We start from the raw sequence: 12865 nt of genomic DNA on the forward strand, positions 1-12865 counted from the left end.
GCTGGTCCTCTCCTCTCCTCTCCTCTCCTCTCCTCTCCCTCTCCTCCCTCTCCTCTCCTCTCCTCTCCTCTCCTCTCCTCTCTCCTCTCCTCTCCTCCTCCTCTCCTCTCCTCTCTCCTCTCCTCTCCTCTCCTCTCTCTCCTCTCCCTCCTCTCCTCTCCTCTTCATCTCTCCTCTTCATCTCTCCTCTCCATCTCTCCTCTCCCTCTTCCTCTCCTCTCCAGGCATCGTTTACGAGGTTCCAGACACTCCGCCTCCAGAAGACCTTCCCGCCTCGTTAGCCAATCAGCTGATCTCGTATGGCAGTTGTCAGTTCCCTACGCTGGGATTCGTTGTGGAACGTTTCAAATCCATCCAGGCGTTTATACCGAGACATTCTACAAGATCAGAGGTACACACACACACACACACACACACACACACACACACACACACACACACACACACCACACCACACCACACCACACCACCACACACACACCACACACTTTTTTATTTCAAAACAATTGCAGTAATAATTGTGGTTTGTGTGTGTGTATGTGTGTGTGTGGTGTGTGTGGTGTGTGTGTGTGTGTGTGTGTGTCAGTCCTCCATGAGGTAGAGGAGGAATCAGTAGAGTTCAGCTGGAAGAGGAACAGACTGTTCAACCACACAGCATGTCTAGTGATCTACCAGATCTGTCTGGAGGTAGGAGGGTTGTCTGTCTGTCTGTCTGTATGGAGGTAGGAGGGGGGTCTGTCTGTCTGGAGGTAGGAGGGGTGTCTGTCTGTCTAGTGATCTACCAGATCTGTATGGAGGTAGGAGGGGTGTCTGTATGTCTGTCTGTCTGTATGGAGGTAGGAGGGGTGTCTGTATGTCTGTCTGTCTGTCTGGAGGTAGGAGGGGTCTGTCTGTGATGAGGGTGTCTGTCTGTGATGAGGGGTGTCTGTCTGTGATGAGGAGGGTCTGTCTGTGATGAGGAGGGTCTGTCTGTAATGAGGGGATTTTGTCTGTGATGAGGAGGGTCTGTCTGTGATGAGGGGATTCTGTCTGTGATGAGGAGGGTCTGTCTGTGATGAGGGGGTCTGTCTGTCTGATGAGGAGGGTATGTCTGTGATGAGGAGGGTCTGTCTGTGATGAGGGGGGTCTCTGTGATGAGGGGGTCTGTCTGTCTGTATGGAGGTAGGAGGGGTCTGTCTGTGATGAGGGGGTCTGTCTGATGAGGAGGGTCTGTCTGTGATGAGGGGGGTATGTCTGTGATGAGGAGGGTCTGTCTTTGATGAGGGGGGTCTGTCTGTGATGAGGAGGGTCTGTCTGTGATGAGGGGGTCTGTCTGTGATGAGGAGGGTCTGTCTGTGATGAGGAGGGTCTGTCTGTGATGAGGGGGGTCTGTCTGTGATGAGGGGGTCTGTCTGTGATGAGGAGGGTCTGTCTGTGATGAGGAGGGTCTGTCTGTAATGAGGGGGTATGTCTGTCTGTCTGTGATGAGGGGGTCTGTCTGTGATGAGGGTCTGTCTGTGATGAGGGGGTCTGTCTGTCTGTGATGAGGGGGTCTGTCTGTGATGAGATGAGGGGGTCTGTCTGTGATGAGGGGGTCTGTCTGTGATGAGGGGGTCTGTCTGTGATGAGGAGGGTCTGTCTGTGATGAGGATGAGGGTCTGTCTGAGGAGGGTCTGTCTGTGATGAGGGGGTCTGTCTGTGATGAGGAGGGTCTGTCTGTGATGAGGAGGGTCTGTCTGTGATGAGGGGGTCTGTCTGTGATGAGGAGGGTCTGTCTGATGATGGGGGGTATGTCTGTCTGTCTGTGATGAGGAGGGTTAGTACTTCATTCTTAGGAGTCTAAGCAGAGTTTTAGCAGCTCGTCTATTTTATACAACGATATAAACACAACTTGTTTGGTTTCATGAGCTAGAAATAAAAGATCCCAGAAATGTTCCATCCCCACAGAACGCTTTATTTGTGTTGTATCAAGAAGCTGATTAAACAGCATGGTCATTACACAGGTGCACCTTGTACTATACTATATTATATATACTATATATGCCATTTAGCAGACACTTTTATCCAAAGCCACTTACAGTCATGTGTGCATACATTCTACGTATGGGTGGTCCCGGGAATCGAACCCACTACCCTGGCGTTACAAGCGCCATGCTCTACCAACTGAGCTACAGAAGGACTGATATGGTCCCCCACCTTGTGCTGGGGGACGATAAAAGGCCACTCGACACAATGCCACAGATTTTGCTGTTGTGCAGCCGGTTGGACGTAATACCAAACTCTCCAAAACAACATTTAGAAGCGACTTGGTAGAGAAATGAACATGACCAAACTCTGTAAAACGACGTTTAGAGGCTGCTTGTGGTAGAGAAATGAACATTAAACAGCTCTGGGGGACATTCCTACAGTCAGAATGCCAGTTACACGCTCCCTCACAACAGCCCATGTGTCGGCTGAAGTCGACAGGTTTCTGATGGGGATTTTTGATTATGTTACTGACTCTTATTAAATACTAATCTTAACTGTTTACGGTGATGATGATGTAATGACCTGAATTCCTAGGATCCCATAGCAACCGTCACCTCGGTAACCAGTAAACCCAAAAAAGCAAGTGGAGGCCTCTGCCCCTGGACACAGTGGTGAGGACACTAGCCATATATATACACACACACTGACACACACTCACTTTCTGTCTATTGACCAATGGTCTGCCTGTGTTGTTGTCTGGTCCAATAGGAAATGGAGAAGCTGGTTTCCAGGAAGTTGAGAATCGGCGCCAAAGAGACCATGAAGATCGCTGAGAAACTATACACAGGGGTAAGGGTTTTCCCTAGTCCCTAAACCTACCCCTAAACCTTAGACCCTAAACCCTAGGGTCCCTCAACCCTAGACCCTACTCCCTAAACCCAAACCCTAGTCCCTCAACCCTAGACCCTACTCCCTAAACCTTAGACCCTAAATCGTGTCCCTACTCCCCCAAACCTTAGACCCTATACCCTAGACCCTACTCCCTAAACCCTAGACCCTTAACCTTTAGTCCCTACTCCCTAAACCTTAGACCCTACTCCCTAAACCCTAGACCCTACTCCCTAAACCCTAGACCCTAAACCTTAGTCCCTACTCCCTAAACCTTAGACCCTATACCCTAGACCCTAGACCCTAAACCTTAGTCCCTACTCCCTAAACCTTAGACCCTAGACGTTAGTGGAGGACGCTAGTGGAGGACGCCAGTGGAGGACGCTAGTGGAGGACCTCAGTGGAGGACCTCAGTGGAGGACCTCAGTGGAGGACCTCAGTGGAGGACGCTAGTGGAGGACCCTCAGTGGAGGACGCTAGTGGAGGACGTTAGTGGAGGACGCTAGTGGAGGACGCTAGTGGAGGGCGTTAGTGGAGGACGCTAGTGGAAGGACGTTAGTGGAGGACGTTAGTGGAGGACGTTAGTGGAGGACGCTAGTGGAGGGCGTTAGTGGAGGGCGTTAGTGGAGGGCGTTAGTGGAGGGCGTTAGTGAGGGCGTTAGTGGAGGACGCTAGTGGAGGACGCTAGTGGGAGGACGTTAGTGGAGGACGCTAGTGGAGGGCGTTAGTGGAGGACGTTAGTGGAGGACGTTAGTGTCGAGGTCTGGAGGACGTTAGTGGAGGACGCTAGTGGAGGACGCTAGTGGAGGACATTAGTGGAGGACGCTAGTGGAGGACGCTAGTGGAGGACGTTAGTGGAGGACGTTAGTGGAGGACGTTGGGAGGACGTTAGTGGAGGACGCTGGTGGAGGGCGTTAGTGGAGGACGCTAGTGGAGGGCGTTAGTGGAGGACGCTAGTGGAGGACGCCAGTGGAGGACGCTAGTGGGAGGACGTTAGTGGAGGACGCTAGTGGAGGACGCTAGTGGAGGACGCTAGTGGAGGACGCTAGTGGAGGACGCTAGTGGAGGACATTAGTGGAGGACATTAGTGGAGGACGCTAGTGGAGGACGCTAGTGGAGGACGCTAGTGGAGGACGCTAGTGGAGGACGCTAGTGGAGGACGCCAGTGGAGGACGCTAGTGGAGGACGCTAGTGGAGGACGCTAGTGGAGGACGTTAGTGGAGGACATTAGTAGAGCAGGTCTGGGAGGACGTTAGTGGAGGACGTTAGTGGAGGACGCTAGTGGAGGACGTTAGTGGAGGACGTTAGTGGAGGACGTTAGTGGAGGACGTTAGTGGAGGACGTTAGTGGAGGACGCTAGTGGAGGACGTTAGTGGAGGACGCTAGTGGAGGACGTTAGTGGAGGACGTTAGTGGAGGACGTTAGTGGAGGACGCTAGTGGAGGACGCTAGTGGGAGGACGCTGGTGGAGGGCGTTAGTGGAGGACGCTAGTGGAGGACGCTAGTGGAGGACGCTAGTGGAGGACGCTTAGTGGAGGACGTTAGTGGAGGACGTTAGTGGAGGACGTTAGTGGGCGTTAGTGGAGGGACGCTAGTGGAGGACATTAGTGGAGGACGCTAGTGGAGGACGTTAGTGGAGGACGCTAGTGGAGGACGTTAGTGGAGGACGCTAGTGGAGGACGCTAGTGGAGGACGCAGTGGAGGACGTTAGTGGAGGACAGTGCATTTGAATGGGAGAGCTGGCATTCAGTGCTGGTACTCTGGTAAGCTACTGCCAATTGGTCAGTTCCCCAGGCTTTTATTCATCTTTCTGTTAACAAGTTCGCCAGGCTTTTAATCATCTTTCTGTTAACAAGTTCCCCAGGCTTTTAATCATCTTTCTGTTAACACGTTCCCCAGGCTTTGGGAACTAGGAGAGTGAAACCTGGGCGTCCCCAGGATGCCTGTGAAGGCCCCTCTCATCAGTTGTAGAGGTTCCCCAGGCTTTTGGGAACTAGGGAGAGTGAACCCTGGGCGTCCCAGGATGCCTGTGAAGGCCCCCTCATCAGTTGTAGAGGTGTGTGGTAATATTTTCATCTCTGTGTGTCTAGGTTAATCAGTTACCCCGTACAGAGACCAACCTGTTTCCTAAGGACCTGGCCCTGGGCCCCCTGGTGGAGCATCAGACACACAGCCCCTCCTGGGGGCCTTCGCTAGGGGGTGATGGAGCAGCCAGGGGGACCCAACCCACGGCAGGGCACCAAGACAGATCAGGCTCATCCCCCTATACACCCCATCAAGTACACCAACACACTACAGGTATATATATATATATATATACACCAAGTACACCAACACACTACAGGTATATATATATATACACCAAGTACACCAACACACTACAGGTATATATATATATATATACACCAAATACATTAACACACTACAGGTGTATATATATATATACACCAAGTACACCAACACACTACAGGTGTATATATATATATACACCAACACACTACAGGTATATATATATATATACACCAAGTACACCAACACACTACAGGTGTATATATATATATACATCAACACACTACAGGTATATATATATATATACACCAAGTACACCAACACACTACAGGCCCTATATATATATATATATATATATATATATATATATATATATATATATATACACCTAACACACTACAGGTATATATATATATACACCAAGTACACCCAACACACTACAGGTATATATATATATATATATACACCAAGTACACCAACACACTACAGGTATATATATATACACCAAGTACACCAACACACTACAGGTATATATATATATACACCAAGTACACCAACACACTACAGGTATATATATATATACACCAAGTACACCAACACACTACAGGTATATATATATATACACACCAACACACTACAGGTATATATATATATACACCAAGTACACCAACACACTACAGGTGTATATATATATATATATACACCAAGTACACCAACACACTACAGGTATATATATATATACACCAAGTACACCAACACACTACAGGTATATATATATATATACACCAACATATACAGGTATATATATATACACCAACACACTACAGGTATATATATATATATACACCAAGTACACCAACACACTACAGGTATATATATATATATATATACACCAAGTACACCAACACACTACAGGTATATATATATATACACCAATACACCAACACACTACAGGTATATATATATATATATATATATATATATATATATATATATATATATATATATATATACACAGTGGGGCAAGAAAGTATTTAGTCAGCCACCAATTGTGCAAGTTCTCCCACTTAAAAAGATGAGAGGCCTGTAATTTTCATCATAGGTACAAATCACATTGTAGGATTTTTAATGAATTTATTTGCAAATTATGGTGGAAAATAAATATTTGGTCAATAAACGGAGGAACGGACTCTGAAGAGGAAGCAGGGATGAAATGAACCAAAATGTTTTTTGTACACAGAGAAATATGGAGTGCAGAACTGGGGTAGCTCATGAAGTCAACTTAGTGTATGTAGACTTCTGACCCACTGGAATTGTGATACAGTGAATTATAAGTGAAATAATCTGTCTGTAAACAATTATTGGAAAAATGACTTGTGTCATGCACAAAGTAGATGTCCTAACCGATTTGCCAAAACTATAGTTTGTTAACAAGAAATGTGTGGAGTGGTTGAAAAACGAGTTTTAGTGACTCCAACCTAAGTGTATGTAAAGTTCTGACTTCAACTGTATCTAGGGACATGGAGACATCTGGACACGGTCTAGGTCTATATAATATATATAATATAACATAACATATAATATATAATATAACATATAATATACTAGTGACTCCAACCTAAGTGTATGTAAAGTTCTGACTTCAACTGTATCTACACCAAGTACACCAACCGGGTTCCTGAGTTGACTATCCGGATCTGTAAAACGGTGGTTCGTGGCGAGATCTGAAATGTGTTTTCTGTCTCCAGGGCAACGAGCAGCGTGTGTATGAGTTCATTGTGCGTCACTTCCTGGCGTGCGTATCCCTTGATGCTGTGGGGCAGGAAACGGTGGTCGAGGTGGAAATGGCTCACGAGAGGTTCTCCGCAAATGGCCTCATGATCATCAGGAGGAACTACCTGGACGTGTACCCCACGACCGCTGGAGCACTAAGGTGGGGGGTCATTTACCACGGGGGGTCATACCCTACGACCACTGGAGCACTAAGGTGGGGGGTCATTTACCACGAGGGGGGGGTCATACCCCTACGACCGCTGGAGCACTAAGGTGGGGGGTCATTTACCACGAGGGGGGTCATACCCCTACGACCGCTGGAGCACTAAGGTGGGGGGTCATTTACCACGAGGGGGGTCATACCCTACGACCGCTGGAGCACTAAGGTGGGGGGGTCATACCCCTACGACCGCTGGAGCACTAAGGTGGGGGGTCATTTACCACGAGGGGGGATCATACCACTACGACCGCTGGAGCACTAAGGTGGGGGGGTCATTTACCACGAGGGGGGTCATACCCCTACGACCGCTGGAGCACTAAGGTGGGGGGTCATTTACCACGAGGGGGGGTCATACCACTACGACCGCTGGAGCACTAAGGTGGGGGTCATTTACCACGAGGGGGTCATACCCCACGACCGCTGGAGCACTAAGGTGGGGGGGTCATTTACCACGAGGGGGGGTCATACCACTACGACCGCTGGAGCACTAAGGTGGGGGGGTCATTTACCACGAGGGGGGTCATACCTCTACGACCGCTGGAGCACTAAGGTGGGGGGTCATTTACCACGAGGGGGGGTCATACCCCTACGACCGCTGGAGCACTAAGGTGGGGGGTCATTTACCACGAGGGGGTCATACCCCTACGACCGCTGGAGCACTAAGGTGGGGGGTCATTTACCACGAGGGGGTCATACCCCTACGACCGCTGGAGCACTAAGGTGGGGGGTCATTTACCACGAGGGGGGTCATACCACTCACGACCGCTGGAGCACTAAGGTGGGGGGGTCATTTACCACGAGGGGGTCATACCCCTACGATCGCTGGAGCACTAAGGTGGGGGGGGGGGCATTTTCCACGAGGGGGGTCATACCTCCAAGACCGCTGGAGCACTAAGGTGGGGGGGTCATTTACCACGAGGGGGGGGGGGGGTCATGCCCCACGACGCTGGAGCACTAAGGTGGGGGGTCATTTACCACGAGGGGGGTCATACCCCTAACGACCGCTGGAGCACTAAGGTGGGGGTCATTTACCACGAGGTGGGGGTCATACCCCCACGACCGCTGGAGCACTAAGGTGGGGGGTCATTTACCACGAGGGGGTCATACCCCTACGACCGCTGGAGCACTAAGGTGGGAGGTCATTTACCACGAGGGGGGTCATACCCCTACGACCGCTGGAGCACTAAGGTGGGGGGTCATTTACCACGAGGGGGGGTCATACCCCCATGACCGCTGGAGCACTAAGGTGGGGGGTCATTTACCACGGGGGGGTCATACCCCTACGACCGCTGGAGCACTAAGGTGGGGGGTCATTTACCACGAGGGGGGTCATACCCTACGACCGCTGGAGCACTAAGGTGGGGGTCATTTACCACGAGGGGGGTCATACCACTACGACCGCTGGAGCACTAAGGTGGGGGTCATTTACCACGAGGGGGGTCATACCTCACGACCGCTGGAGCACTAAGGTGGGGGTCATTTACCACGAGGTGGGGGGTCATACCCTACGACCGCTGGAGCACTAAGGTGGGGGGGGTCATTTACCACGAGGGGGGGTCATACCCCACGACCGCTGGAGCACTAAGGTGGGGGGTCATTTACCACGAGGGGGTCATACCACTACGACCGCTGAGCACTAAGGTGGGGGGGGGTCATTTACCACGAGGGGGGGTCATACCCCTACGACCGCTGGAGCACTAAGGTGGGGGGGGGGCATTTTCCACGAGGGGGTCATACCTCCAAGACCGCTGGAGCACTAAGGTGGGGGGGTCATTTACCACGAGGGGGGGAAGGGGGTCATGCCACTACGACCGCTGGAGCACTAAGGTGGGGGGTCATTTACCACGAGGGGGTCATACCCCTACGACCGCTGGAGCACTAAGGTGGGGGGTCATTTACCACGAGGGGGGGTCATACCCCTACGACCGCTGGAGCACTAAGGTGGGGGGGTCATTTACCACGAGGGGGTCATACCCCCACGACCGCTGGAGCACTAAGGTGGGAGGTCATTTACCACGAGGGGGGGTCATACCTACGACCGCTGGAGCACTAAGGTGGGAGGGTCATTTACCACGAGGGGGGGGGGTGTCATTTACCACGAGGGTCCCGTTATGAACCCCCGGGGGACTCCACATAATGTTTGTTTGTTAATCTGACTGTGTGTGTGTGTGTGTGTGTGTGTGTGTGTGTGTGTGTGTGTGTGTGTGTGTGTGTGTGTGTGTGTGTGTGTGTGTGTGTGTGTGTGTGTGTGTGTTGCAGGTGATCCCAGTGTATGAGCAGGGTAGCCAGTTCCAGCCGTCAGCTTATAGAGATGCTGGATGGCCAGACCTCTCCTCCTCAATCCCCTCACGGAGGCAGACCTCATATCACTGATGGAGAAACATGGCATTGGTACACTACACACATTACACACACTACACACACACACATTACACACACTACACACACACTACACACACTACACACACACTACACACACTACACACATTACACACACTACACACACTACACACACACTACACACATTACACACACTACACACACACACACACACACACACACACACACACACACACACACACACACACACACACACACACACACACACACACACACACACACACACACACACACACACACACACACACTACACACACACTGCACACACACACTACACACACACACACACACACACACACACACACACACTACACACTACACACACACTGCACACACACACTACACACACACTACACACACACTACACACACACTACACACACACTACACACATTACACACACTACACACACTACACACACACACACACTACACACACTACACACTACACACACACTACACACACTACACACACACTCACACACACACACACAGACACACACTACACACACACACACACACACACACACACCTGAATATCCAGATGACTACTATCAGGGGTTAACTGCAGTGTTAGTGGTTAACTGTAGTGTGTTAGTGGTTAACTGCAGTGTGTTAGTGGTTAACTGCAGTGTGTTAGTGGTTAACTGCAGTGTGTTAGTGGTTAACTGTAGTGTGTTAGTGGTTAACTGTAGTGTGTTAGTGGTTAACTGTAGTGTGTTAGTGGTTAACTGTAGTGTGTTAGTGGTTAACTGTAGTGTGTTAGTGGTTAACTGCCGTGTCTTAGTGGTTAACTGCAGTGTGTTAGTGGTTAACTGCAGTGTGTTTGTTAGTGGTTAACTGCAGTGTGTTAGTGGTTAACTGTAGTGTGTTAGTGGTTAACTGTAGTGTGTTAGTGGTTAACTGTAGTGTGTTAGTGGTTAACTGCCGTGTCTTAGTGGTTAACTGCAGTGTGTTAGTGGTTAACTGCAGTGTGTTTGTTAATGGTTAACTGCAGTGTGTTAGTGGTTAACTGCAGTGTGTTAGTGGTTAACTGCAGTGTGTTAGTGGTTAACTGCAGTGTGTTAGTGGTTAACTGCAGTGTGTTAGTCATTAACTGCAGTGTGTTTGTTAGTGTTTAACTGCAGTGTGTTTGTTAGTGGTTAACTGCAGTGTGTTAGTGGTTAACTGCAGTGTGTTAGTGGTCAACTGCAGTGTGTTAGTGGTCAACTGCAGTGTGTTAGTCGTTAACTGCAGTGTGTTAGTCGTTAACTGCAGTGTGTTAGTCGTTAACTGCAGTGTGTTAGTCGTTAACTGCAGTGTGTTTGTTAGTGTTTAACTGCAGTGTGTTAGTGTTTAACTGCAGTGTGTTAGTGGTTAACTGCAGTGTGTTAGTGGTTAACTGCAGTGTGTTTGTTAGTGGTTAACTGCAGTGTGTTTGTTAGTGGTTAACTGCAGTGTGTTTGTTAGTGGTTAACTGCAGTGTGTTAGTGGTTAACTGCAGTGTGTTAGTGGTTAACTGCAGTGTGTTTGTTAGTGGTTAACTGCAGTGTGTTTGTTAGTGGTTAACTGCAGTGTGTTTGTTAGTGGTTAACTGCAGTGTGTTAGTGGTTAACTGCAGTGTGTTAGTGGTTAACTGCAGTGTGTTAGTGGTTAACTGCAGTGTGTTAGTGGTTAACTGCAGTGTGTTAGTTAGTGGTTAACTGCAGTGTGTTTGTTAGTGGTTAACTGCAGTGTGTTTGTTAGTGGTTAACTGCAGTGTGTTTGTTAGTGGTTAACTGCAGTGTGTTTGTTAGTGGTTAACTGCAGTGTGTTTGTTAGTGGTTAACTGCAGTGTGTTAGTTAGTGGTTCACTGCAGTCTGTTAGTGGTTAACTGCAGTGTGTTTGTTAGTGGTTAACTGCAGTGTGTTTGTTAGTGGTTAACTGCAATGTGTTTTAACAGGTACGGATGCCACCCACGCAGATCACATTGAGACCATAAAGAGCCGTATGTACGTGGGACTAACAGCGGATCAGAGGTTTCTACCAGGAGAACTTGGGATGGGACTGGTGGAGGGTAGGTATGGGGGACTGGTGGAGGGTAGGTATGGGGGACTGGTGGAGGGTAGGTACGGGGGACTGGTGGAGGGTAGGTATGGGGGGAGTGACTACTGGAGGGTAGGCACGGGGGGAGTGACTACTGGAGGGTAGGTACGGGGGACTGGTGGAGGGTAGGTACGGGGGGAGTGACTACTGGGGGGTAGGCACGGGGAGTGACTACTGGAAGGTAGGCACGGGGGGAGTGACTACTGGAGGGTAGGCACGGGGAGTGACTACTGGAGGGTAGGTATGGGGGAGTGACTACTGGAGGGTAGGTACGGGGGAGTGACTACTGGAGGGTAGGTATGGGGGAAGAGACTGGTGGAGGGTAGGCACGGGGGAAGTGACTGGTGGGGGGTAGGTACGGGGGAAGGGACTGGTGGGGGTAGGTATGGGGGAAAGGGACTGGTGGGGGGTAGGTACGGGGGAAGTGACTACTGGAGGGTAGGTACGGGGGGAAGAGACTGGTGGAGGGTAGGTATGGGGGAAGGGACTGGTGGAGGGTAGGTACAGGGGGAAGAGACTGGTGGAGGGTAGGTACGGGGGGAAGGGACAGGTGGAGGGTAGGTACTGGGGGAAGGGACTGGTGGAGGGTAGGTACAGGGGGAAGGGACTGGTGGAGGGTAGGTACGGGGGAAGGACTGGTGGAGGGTAGGTACGGGGGGAAGGGACAGGTGGAGGGTAGGTACTGGGGGAATGGACTGGTGGAGGGTAGGTACAGGGGGAAGGGACTGGTGGAGGGTAGGTACGGGGGAAGGGACTGGTGAAGGGTAGGTACGGGTGGAGGGTAGGTACGGGGGACTGGTGGAGGGTAGGTACAGGGGGAAGGGACTGGTGGAGGTAGGTATGGGGGAGTGACTACTGGAGGGTAGGTACGGGGGGAGTGACTACTGGAGGGTAGGTACTGGGGGAGTGACTACTGGAGGGTAGGTACGGGGACTGGTGGAGGGTAGGTACGGGGGGAGTGACTACTGGAGGGTAGGCACGGGGAGTGACTACTGGAGGGTAGGCACGGGGACTGGTGGAGGGTAGGCACGGGGGGAGTGACTACTGGAGGGTAGGTACTGGGGGAGTGACTACTGGAGGGTAGGTACTGGGGGAGTGACTACTGGAGGGTAGGTACTGGGGGAGTGACTACTGGAGGGTAGGTACAGAGGGGAGTGACTACTGGAGGGTAGGTACGGGGGGAGTGACTACTGGAGGGTAGGTACAGGGGAGTCACTACTGGAGGGTAGGTATGGGGGGAGTGACTACTGGAGGGTAGGCACGGGGGAGTGACTACTGGAGGGTAG

The 12865-nt window shown here is 50.8% G+C and overlaps 1 pseudogene; it reads left to right on the forward strand.

The window, feature by feature from the left end:
* LOC124022327 overlaps positions 1 to 12865 on the forward strand; it is a 36498-nt pseudogene that overhangs the window by 15724 nt on the left and 7909 nt on the right.

Source organism: Oncorhynchus gorbuscha, unplaced genomic scaffold, assembly GCF_021184085.1.
Source record: "Oncorhynchus gorbuscha isolate QuinsamMale2020 ecotype Even-year unplaced genomic scaffold, OgorEven_v1.0 Un_scaffold_1336, whole genome shotgun sequence".
Lineage (NCBI taxonomy): Eukaryota > Metazoa > Chordata > Actinopteri > Salmoniformes > Salmonidae > Oncorhynchus > Oncorhynchus gorbuscha.